Genomic DNA, 11232 nt, shown 5'->3' on the forward strand with positions numbered 1-11232 from the left:
AAACACCATCCACATCCCCAAATGGGAACGGACATGCACTCTTCGGGACGTCAACTCAACAAAGCGAGTCGCCCCATAGTATAAAAATAGGCCGATCATCTTCGATTGTATAGACCGTATGGCCAATATCAACCAGGGCACTTATCCTCGACCCCAATAGTTTGCGGGTTCCACCTCACACGAGCCCCTATGGGTAGAGGCAACAGCCCAAGCTTGCTGCACCAGGACACAGTGTGCCAGATAGGTATTGATATCTCGAGGATCAAACCCACTAAAACATCCTTTCAAGGTGTCATACCAGGTGTGAAGGTCAGTTGTATAGGCTCCATTACTCTGGAGGTAGTCTTCGGATCACCAAACAATCACCATACCGAAGAGTTAGTCTTCAACATTGTCCCTCTATGGAGTAACTGTTACGGACTGCCGGGGCGAACCGCGTTGGCTCAATTCAACGCGGTATCACACTATGCCTATGGCAAGCTTAAAATACCAGGCCCACGTGACGTGATCACAATTATGGGCAAGGCGAAACTCCACCTCGGCGCCGAAGAGTATACCGCCACTTTAATGATAGAAGCAACGAGTTGCGTCTTTTAATCGAACCTTGATTCGACAGCCAAACTCCCGGACACTGACAAAGGAGTCTGAACTACTTCACGACATGATAGCTCGGCCGACAAGGGCTCAATCAAACACTCCGGCATAAGTTGGGAAGGGCCACACCCCGCGGTTCAACCGCTCTGTGGCACACAAATGTCTCTAGCATTTTCTTTGCAGGTTCGCTTTTGCGCAGAACAGGACTGGCGACATGGAATCAGCTCGGACGCGCAAAGGGGGAATCTTTAGACATTCCCCCCGAAGACAATCCGGATATACTTCGGATTCGCACACAGCTCCCTCCCGCCCGGTCTAAGCAGGTTACGCCATCATACCTCTTTTTTTATAAGATCAACCGTACTCATATGCATAGACATATTACTCGAATAAAACATGTAGAGTTATATGACACTTATCTGCTATCATTTCTCATTAACACCTTTCGTCATAACGGCATCCGTACATCGTGTCATGCCTTAAATCGCCAGGTGATTCATTGTACCAACACTATGGCAACAAAGTCCGACCACCTTCTCGGTCGCTCGGCACCCCGAACTTATAGCATTATATGCATCAGCTCTGAATCATGTCTTGGGTCAATAGTTCGGTTTGCCCGGCTCCCATGTTTTGGTACCTTACGTTCCGCTATATCGGCTAAGGTAGCACCGGGATAACTACTGCGATTATGTCCCGGTTCTTCCGGACGACCACCTCAGTAGAGAAAGCCGAAAACTGACTGTCATGATACGGCAAGAGCTGGTCAGCTGTTCGAGAGGTTGTAAAATCTTTAAGGATTTATTCCGCATAATGCCATAACCAATGCATCGTGCGACGGATTGGTCTTCCGATTAGGTGCTGATAGATCCCCTCGTGCGGTCTTCAGAACACCAGGGGCTGCGCCTACCTTACTTAAACTCCTATGGCTAAGTGAGAGTGATAAAGCCCTATAGTCTGATGGCCTGGTTCGTTGTGCTGAACACCTCCTTCAAGGACCCAAAAATGGGATAAAGAGTGTTCAGGTTTATCCCGAACAACACGTACTTTCTACGTGGGGGAAGAAGCCGACGACTGGCCAACTCTCACGATTAATATATATATAACGGCCGCACAGGAGGAAAAACTTTCACATAACAGGGAATACATAAGAAAAGTGCCAGCGTTCCGTCTTACAAAGGACAGCATGAATGTCTTCATGGAAATACAATGTCTTCGGTACATTGCTCCGCCATAAGGCGGGCTCCTTTTAGGGAACTATCATAATATAATTCGGGCTTGCGGTGCTCCTTACCCTCCGGCGGTCCCTCAGTCATCAGCTTTTTAGCATCAAGCTTCCCCCAGTGCACTTTCACGCGGGCAAATGTCATTCGTGCACCTTCTATATAGACCGACCGCTTAATGACTTCGAGCCGAGGGCAAGCACTCATAATCAGCTTCACGAGCCTGAAGTAACTGCTTTGAATTGGCTTGGCGGGCCATAGCCAGACAACTAAGTCCTTCATGGCTAGTTTGGCCACCTTGTGCAGTTCGATCAGCTGCTGCATCTGATCGACAAATGGCACCGGATAATTCGGCGCCAAATACTGCGCCCAGAAGAGCTTTTCCGCAGTCTTCTTCTTGTCAGCTCGGTAGAATGAGCAGCATCAGATATGCTGCGTGGAAGCTCCGCAAACGCCCCTGGAGAAATAAGAATTCAATTTGTCACCTTGAATTTCTCCTGTTACTACATAAAAATCGCTTTGAATAAGAAAAAGCCTTACCAGCCGCAATCCTCCTCGCCTCCTGAATGTCCTTCAGAGCACCTTGGGCTTCCTCCCGAGGATCATTTGTGGCTTGGAGAGCTTGGGCGAGTTCGGATTCTTTCCCTGATAGACTCTGCTCCAAAGTCTCGCTTTTCTTCACGGCCTCCTGGAGCTCTCGTTCAGCTTCAATGACCCTGGCCTCGTGCTTCTCGCAAGGAGCCTGCTCCACGGTTGCCTTCTTTTCGGCTTCAGCCACAACCTTCTTAAGCGCCTCAATTTTGGCATCTGCCCCTAGAGCGCACAATACAAATAATTTCATTAGGCACACCTACTCATTTGTGCTAAACTTAACAAGGTTTCGACATACCTTGATTGTCCTCCAACTGCTTCTTCACTCGGCCAAGTTCTTCTTCGGCCCGCTCCAGACTCTGCTTCACTTCGGATACTTCCGCAGTATGAGAGGCGGTAGTCGCTACAAATGCCTGTTTATAAAGGAAGAGATATATGTCATCATCTGAGTCTCCTGCGAAATGGAAATTTGATCCTCTGTCCGGTTCTCTCTTTCACGAGACAGTGTATCGGGGGCTACTATCCATACTATGACAATCTTCAAAAGCTCCTAAAACATACCTCAAAGCCTTTTATAAGGCTGATGCAGGATTCATTTAGTCCACTCTCAGCGGACTTAATCTTTTCAATCACTGCACCCATAAGGGTGCGATGTTCATCAATGATGGAAGCACCCTTTAGCGCTGTCGATAAGCTGCCCTGCACCTCTGGTTGGACAGAGGTTGCGGCGGAGCAGGCTCGCCCCCTCCAGTCAAGGGGGGCTGCCTGCATGATCCTGGAGCCTCAAAGGTCTCCGGGACTGTGTCCGGCTCCGGGCCTAATCCAAGATCGCCCCCGCCGTCGACGCTCATGGGAACCGTCACTCCCGTATATACGGCGCCTGAGGTGTGCCCTCCCTGGTCTGGGTCCTTCTCGGATGACACCTCGGTGTCATGCCCAGGCTTCAGGGAAGGGGCCTTCGAAGGTGTCTCGCTCTCTAGGGCATCTGAGCTCAACGAATCCTCCGATGAGGACTGTTCGGCGCGAGACCTCGCCGAGCTGCAAAAAGTGTGGCGCAAATTACAATATTACACCTTAATGATCCTGGACGCATAGGCGTGTTTGGATTTCGTGTACTCACGAGTTTACCAGGGGCTGGGCCCTGGGATCCCACTCCGGGCTGCTATCGGTAGCCTTGGTGGACGCCTCTGGAAGGGGGTTTTTTCCCCTCTTAGGCAATTCGGTCTCCAAGGATGAGGAGGCCTTCCTTTTCTTTCCTCCCCCCATTGGGGACTCATCTTCATCCTCCTCCTCCTCCTATTTGGAGGAAGGATGGGCATTGGAGTCTTCAGATTTTGTGTTCGAAGCACCGCGGTGACGGAGGTTGCTCCTGGTATCCTTGGCCTCTTTGTAGGCCTCTTTCTTCGGCGCCTTGTAAGGCACTGGGACCAGCATCTTCGTCAGAAGTGGTCCGGCCGGTTCTTCCAGCAGCGGGGCCAGACAGTGTATCTGCCCCGCCTTCTTCGTCCATCCCTAGGATAATTGTGGAAAGCACGTTAAAGCGTCTTCCTCGGATATGCCAACGAGACACATGGATGGACAAAACATATTGATGACTTACCGGACTTGCAGGGCGGGACAGTTGGTACCCACGGTCCTCAGCGGAGTCCGACCATGGTTTTACGGACTTGAAGAGCACCTTCCAGATATCCTCGTGCGAGGATCCATAGAGCTCCCGTAGGGTCTGGTGCTCGGCCGGGTCGTACTCCCACAAATTGCAGGCCTGGTGCTGACAAGGAAGAACCAGGCGAACTAACATCACCTGGACTACATTGACAAGCTTGATGTCCTTGTCTACCATACCCTTGACGCGTGCCTGGAGCACCGACAGTTCGTCAGAGGAGGACCAGTTCAGGCCCTTCTTGGGCCAGGACGTAAGCCGCAGGGGGGCTCCAGATCGGAATTCGGGAGCAGCGGCCCACTTTTTGCTGCGCGGCTCAGTGATGTAGAACCACTGCTGCTGCCACTCCTTGATGGAATCATTGAAGGTGCCTGTCAGCCATGTGACCTTGGGAATCTTGCTCACCATGGCGCCTCCGCACTCGGCGTGCTCGCCTTTCACCACCTTGGGCTTCACATTGAAGATCTTCAGCCATAAGCCGAAGTGTGGCGAAATACGGAGAAAGACCTCTCATGCGACGATAAATGTCGAGATGTTGAGAAAAGAATTAGGGGATACATCATGAAAATCAATCCCGTAATAATACATGATGCCACGAACAAATGGGTGAAGGGGAAACCCGAGCCCGCGGACAAAATGAGGGAGGAACACAACCCTCTCGTGGGGCTCCGGTGTAAGGACGATCTGTCCCGCCGTCGGAAGACGATGGCCGGTTTTCTTGGCCAGGTACCCGGCCTCCTGAAGCTTTTTGATATCCTTCTCCTAGACGGTAGAGGCCATCCATTTGCCTCCTGCTCCGGATCCAGACATTTTTGGGGAACCTCTTTTTGTGGAGAAGATGAACGCTTGGGCTCTAGAGCTCGAGCGAAAGGGAATGGACGAGCAGAAGGAGGAGAAGGCGTGGGTGAAAAAGAGGAGGCCTTATCTCTTTATAGAGGCAATAAAAACTTTGTGCCTCCCTGCTTGCCTAGTAGAACCTACTCGTTCCCCACTCGCCACGATTGATGGCACGGCTGGGTTACCCACACGCGTATTAATGAGAATCCCGTGATAAGGGGACACGATCTCTGCTTCGACAAGACGTGCCCAGAATACGCCTCGCAATATGCGCAACAGCTGGTTAAGAAACGATTCAGATAAGGATCGGGCCACCGTGTGATACCAAGTTACAAAAAATTGTCAGCAGATTTGATTCGTCAAAAGCTATGCTCTCTACGGTGGTATGTGGAAATTATTTTGCAGAGCCGGACACGATCCTTGTTTTCGGAATCTACCTTGGAGTATTCGGAGATGGAACCCGCCTTGCAATGCCGAAGACAATCTGCACGCCGGACTCATCATACTTGAAGCCTGGTTCAGGGGCTACTGAGGGAGTCCCGGATTAGGGGGTATCCGGACAGCCGGACTATATCCTTTGGCCGGACTGTTGGACTATGAAGATATAAGATTGAAGACTTCACCCCGTGTCCGGATGGGACTCTCCTTTGCGTGGAAGGCAAGCTTGGCGATTCGGATGTTAGATCTCCTTCTCTATAAATAGACTTTGTGTAACCCTAGCCCCCTCCGGTGTCTATATAAACCGGAGGTTCAGTCCATAGGACAAGAACAACAATAATAATCATAGGCTAGCTTCTAGGGTTTAGCCTCTACGATCTCGTGGTAGATCAACTCTTGTAATACTCATATCATCAAGATCAATCAAGCAGGAAGTAGGGTATTACCTCCATCAAGAGGGCCTGAACCTGGGTAAACATCGTGTCCCCAGCCTCCTGTTACCATTAGTCTTAGACGCACAGTTCGGGACCCCCTACCCGAGATCCGCCGGTTTTGACACCGACACCCCCCCTACCATATTTGGACAAGGGGGAAAGGAAGGAGGGGGAGGGGAAGGAAGTAGGAGTCCTACTTCATACTTTCCTTTCCCTCCTCTCCTTTCCCTTTCTTCCCATATGGCTGGCCCTATAGGGGGCGCACCAGCCCCTTGTGGGCTGGTGTTCCCTTACTTGGCCCATTAAGCCCATATCTTTGCCGGGGGTTGCTCGGAACCCCTTCCGGTGACCCGGTATCACCCAGAAGACTTCCGGTGTCCAAATACCATCGTCCTATATATCAATCTTTACCTCTCGATCATTTCGAGACTCCTCGTCATGTCCGTGATATCATCCGGGACTTCGAACAAACTTCGGTCATCAAATCACATAACTCATAGTACTAATCATCTTCGAACGTTTAGCGTGCGGACCCTATGGGTTCGAGAACTATGTAGACATGACCGAGACACATCTCTGGTCAATAACCAATAGCGGAACCTGGATGCTCATATTGGCTCCTACATATTGTATGAAGATCTTTATCGGTCAAACCGCATAACAACATATGTCATTCCCTTTGTCATCGATATGTTACATGCCCGGGATTCGACCGTCAGTATCATCATACCTAGTTCAATCTCGTTATTGGCAAGTCTCTTTCCTCGTTCTGTAATGCATCATCCCATGACTAACTCATTAGTCACATTGCTTGTAAGGCATATAGTGATGTGCATTACCGAGAGGGCCCAGAGATACCTCTCGGATACACGGAGTGACAAATCCTAATCTCGATCTATGCCAACTCAACAAATAGTATCAGAGACACCTGTAGAGCATCTTTAAAATCACCAAGTTATGTTTTGACGTTTGATAGCACACAAGGTGTTCCTGCGGTATTCGGGAGTTGCATAATCTCATAGTCCGAGGAACATGTATAAGTCAGGAAGAAAGCAATAGCAGAAAAACTAAACGATCATTATGCTAAGCTAACAGATGGGTCTTGTCCATCACATCATTCTCTAATGATGTGATCCCGTTCATCAAATGACAACACATGTCTATGGCTAGGAAACTTAACCATCTTTGATTAACGTGCTAGTTAAGTAGAAGCATACTAGGGACACTCTGTTTGTCTATGTATCCACACATGTACTAAGTTTCCGGTTAATACAATTCTAGCATGACTAATAAACATTTATCATGATATAAGGAAATATAAATAACAACTTTATTATTGCCTCTAGGGCATATTTCCTTCAGTCTCCCACTTGCACTAGAGTCAATAATCTAGTTCACATCGCCATGTGATTTAACACCAATAGTTCACATCACCATGTGATTAGTTCACATCGTCATGTTACTAATACCCAAAGGGTTTTACTACAGTCAATAATCTAGTTCACATCGTTATGTGATTAACACCCAAAGAGTACTAAGGTGTGATCATGTTTTGCTTGTGAGAGAAGCTTAGTCAATCGGTCTGTCACATTCACGGCTGTATGTATTTTGCAAATTTTCTATGTCTACAATGCTCTGCATGGAGCTACTCTAGCTAATTGCTCCTACTTTCAATATGTATCCAGATTGAGACTCAGAGCCATCCGGATCGGTGTAAAAGCTTGCATCGGCGTAACTCTTTACAACGAACTCTTTATCACCTCCATAACCGAGAAATATCTCCTTAGTCTTCTAAGGATAATTTTTTACCGCTGTCAAGTGATCCACTCATGGATCAATATCGTACGACCTTGCCAAACTCATGGCAAGGTAGAATAGGTTTGGTACACATCATAGCATACTTTATAGAACCTATGGCTGAGGCATAGGGAATGACTTTCATTCTCTTTTTATTTTCTACCGTGGTTGTTTTTTGAGTCTTACTCAACTTTACACGTTGCAATACAGGCAAGAACTCCTTCTTTGACTATTCCATTTTGAACTACTTCAAAAAATTGTCAAGGTATGTGCTCATTGAAAAATCTTATCAAGCGTCTTGATCTATCTCTATAGATCTTGATGCCCGATATGTAAGAAGCTTCACCGAGGTCTTTCTTTGAAAACCTCCTTTCAAACACTCCTTTATGCTTTCTAGAAAATTCTACATCATTTCCGATCAACAATATGTCATTCACATATACTTATCAGAAAGGCTGTAGTGCTCCCACTCACTTTCTTATAAATATAGGCTTCACCGCAAGTCTATATAAAACTACATGGTTTAATCAACTTATCAAATCGTATATTCGAACTCCGAGATGCTTGCAGCAGTCCATAGATGGATCGCTGGAGCTTGCACATTTTGTTAGCACCTTTAGGATTAACGAACCTTCTGGTTGTATCATATACAACTCTTCTTTAATAAATCCATTACGGAATGCAGTTTTGATATCCATTCATCAGATTTCATAAAATGTGGCAATTGCTAACATGATTCAGACAGACTTTAAGCATCGATACAAGTGAGAAAATCTCATCGTAGTCAACATCTTGAATTTTTCAAAAAACCCTTTTCGACAAGTCAAGATTTGTAGATAGTAACACTACTATCAGCGTTCGGCTTCCTCTTGAAGATCCATTTATTCTCAATGGCTTTCCGATCATCGGGCAAGTCCTCCAAAGTCCACACTTTGTTCTCATACATGGATTCTATCTCAGATTTCATGGCCTCAAGCCATCTGTCGGAATCTGGGCTCATCATAGCTTCCTCATAGTTCGTAGGTTCATCATGGTCTCGCAACATGACTTCCAGAACAGGATTATCGTACCACTCTGGTGCGGATCATACTCTGGTTGACCTACGAGGTTCGGTAGTAACTTGATATGAAGTTTCATGATCATCATCTTTAACTTCCTCACTAATTGGTGTAGGCATCACTGGAACTGATTTCAGTGATGAGCTACTTTCCAATTCGAGAGAAGGTACAATTACCTCATCAAGTTCTACTTTCCTCCCACTGACTTCTTTCGAGAGAAACTCCTTCTCTAGAAAGGATCCACTCTTAGCAACAAAGATCTTGCCTCCGATCTATGAAAGAAGGTGTACCCAACAGTTTATTTTGGGTATCCTATGAAGACACTTCTTCGGTTTGGGTTTGAGCATATCAGGCTGAATTTTTTTCACATAAGCATCACAACCCCAAACTTTAAGAAACGACAGCTCAGGTTTCTTGCTAAACCGTAGTTCATACGTTGTCGTCTCAACGGATTTTAGTCGGTGCCCTATTTAACGTGAATGCAGCTGTCTCTAATGCATAACCCCAAAAAGATAGTGGTAAATCGCTAAGAGACATCATAGATCGCACCATATCTAATAAAGTACGGTTACGACGTTCGGACACACCATTACGATGTGGTGTTCTAGGTGGCGTGAGTTGCGAAACTATCCCACATTGTTTCAAATGAAGGCCAAACTCGTAACTCAAATATTCGCCTCTGCGATCGGATCATAGAAACTTTATTTTCTTGTTACGATGATTCTTAACTTCACTCTGAAATTCTTTGAACTTGTCAAATGTTTCAGACTTGAGTTTCATTAAGTAGATATACCCATATCTGCTCAAATCATCTGTGAAGGTAAAAAAATAATGATAACCGCCGCGAGCCTCAACACTTATCGGATCGCATACATCGGTATGTATTATTTCTAATAAGTCAATGGCTCGCTCCATTGTTCTCCAGAACGGAGTCGTAGTCATCTTGCCCATGAGGAATGCTTCGCAAGCATCAAGTGATTCATAATAAGTGATTCCAAAATCCCACCAGCATGGAGTTTCTTCATGCGCTTTACACTAATATGACCTAAACGACAGTGCCACAAATAAGTTGCACTATCATTATTAACCTTGCATCTTTTGGCTTCAATAATATTTATATGTGTAGCACTACAATCGAGATTCAATAAACCATTCACCTTGGGTGTATGACCACAGAAGGTTTTATTCATGTAAACAGAACAACAATTATTCTTTGACTTAAATGAATAACCGTATTTCAATAAACATGATCCAATCATATTATGCTCAACGCAAATAAAAAATAACATTTATTTTAGGTTCAACACTAATCGTAAAGGTAAATGGAGTGTTGCGATGGTGATCTTATCAACCTTGGAATCACTTCCAACACACATCGTCACCTTGCTCTCAACTAGTCTTTGTTCATTTTATAACAACTATTTCAAGTCACTAATCCTAGCAACTGAACCAGTATCAAATACCCAGGGGCTACTATGAATACTACTAAAGTACACATCAATAACATGTATATCATATATACTTTTGTTCACTTTGCCATCCTTCTTATCCGCCAAGTATCTGGGGAAGTTTCGCTTCCAGTGACCATTTCCTTTGCAGTAGAAGCACTCAGTTTCAGGCTTGGGTCTAGCTTTGGGCTTCTTCATGGGAGTGGCAACTTGCTTGCCATTCTTCTTGAAGTTCCTTTCTTTCCCTTGCCCTTTTACGTGAAACTAGTGGTCTTGTCAACCATCAACACTTGATGCTTTTCTTGATTTCTACCTTCGCCGATTTTAGCTTCGCAAAGAGCTCGGGGAATCGTTTTCGTCATCCCTTACATATTATAGTTCATCACAAAGTTCCAGTAACTTGGTGATAGTTACTAGGGAACTCTGTCAATCACTATCTTATTAGGAAGATTAACTCCCACCTGATTCAAGCGATTGTAGTACTCAAACATTCTGAGCACATGCTCACTGGTTGAGCAATTCTCCTCCATCTTGTAGGCAAAAATAATTGTTAGAGGTCTTATACCTCTTGACTCAGGCATGAGTCTGAAATACCAATTTCAACTCTTGGAACATCTCATATGCTCCATGGCGTTTCAAAGCATTTTTGAAGTCCCGGTTTTAAGCCGTAAAGCATGGTGCACTTAACTATCAAGTAGTCATCATACCGAGCTTGTCAAACATTCATAACGTCTGCATTTGCTCCTGCAATAGTTCTATCACCTAGCGGTGCATCAAGGACATAATTCTTCTATGCGGCTATGAGGATAATCCTCAGATCATGGACCTAGTCCGCATCATTGCTACTATCAACTTTCAACTTAGTTTTCTCTAGGAACACACTGGTGCGCATCGGTCCTAAACAAACGGTTTTTAACCTCTTTCTGCGACGGCATTTGGAACTGTCCCCAAGTGAGTGTGGGCGATAGGGGGGTCCTTCCCACACGACCCAGAAACCATCGGGGATATGCCCTCTTGGCACACACGTTCGGCAAAATGAGGTCGTGTGCGACCGGCGAGCGCTCGAATATGGAAATATGTACAGTAGAGCTAAAAAAAATACAATTATACGGTGAAATTGTTGCCGGTCGCAAGTACATCCCACATAGTCAGTCC

The sequence above is a fragment of the Triticum aestivum genome, chromosome 2B, assembly GCF_018294505.1.
Source record: "Triticum aestivum cultivar Chinese Spring chromosome 2B, IWGSC CS RefSeq v2.1, whole genome shotgun sequence".
Classification (NCBI taxonomy): domain Eukaryota; kingdom Viridiplantae; phylum Streptophyta; class Magnoliopsida; order Poales; family Poaceae; genus Triticum; species Triticum aestivum.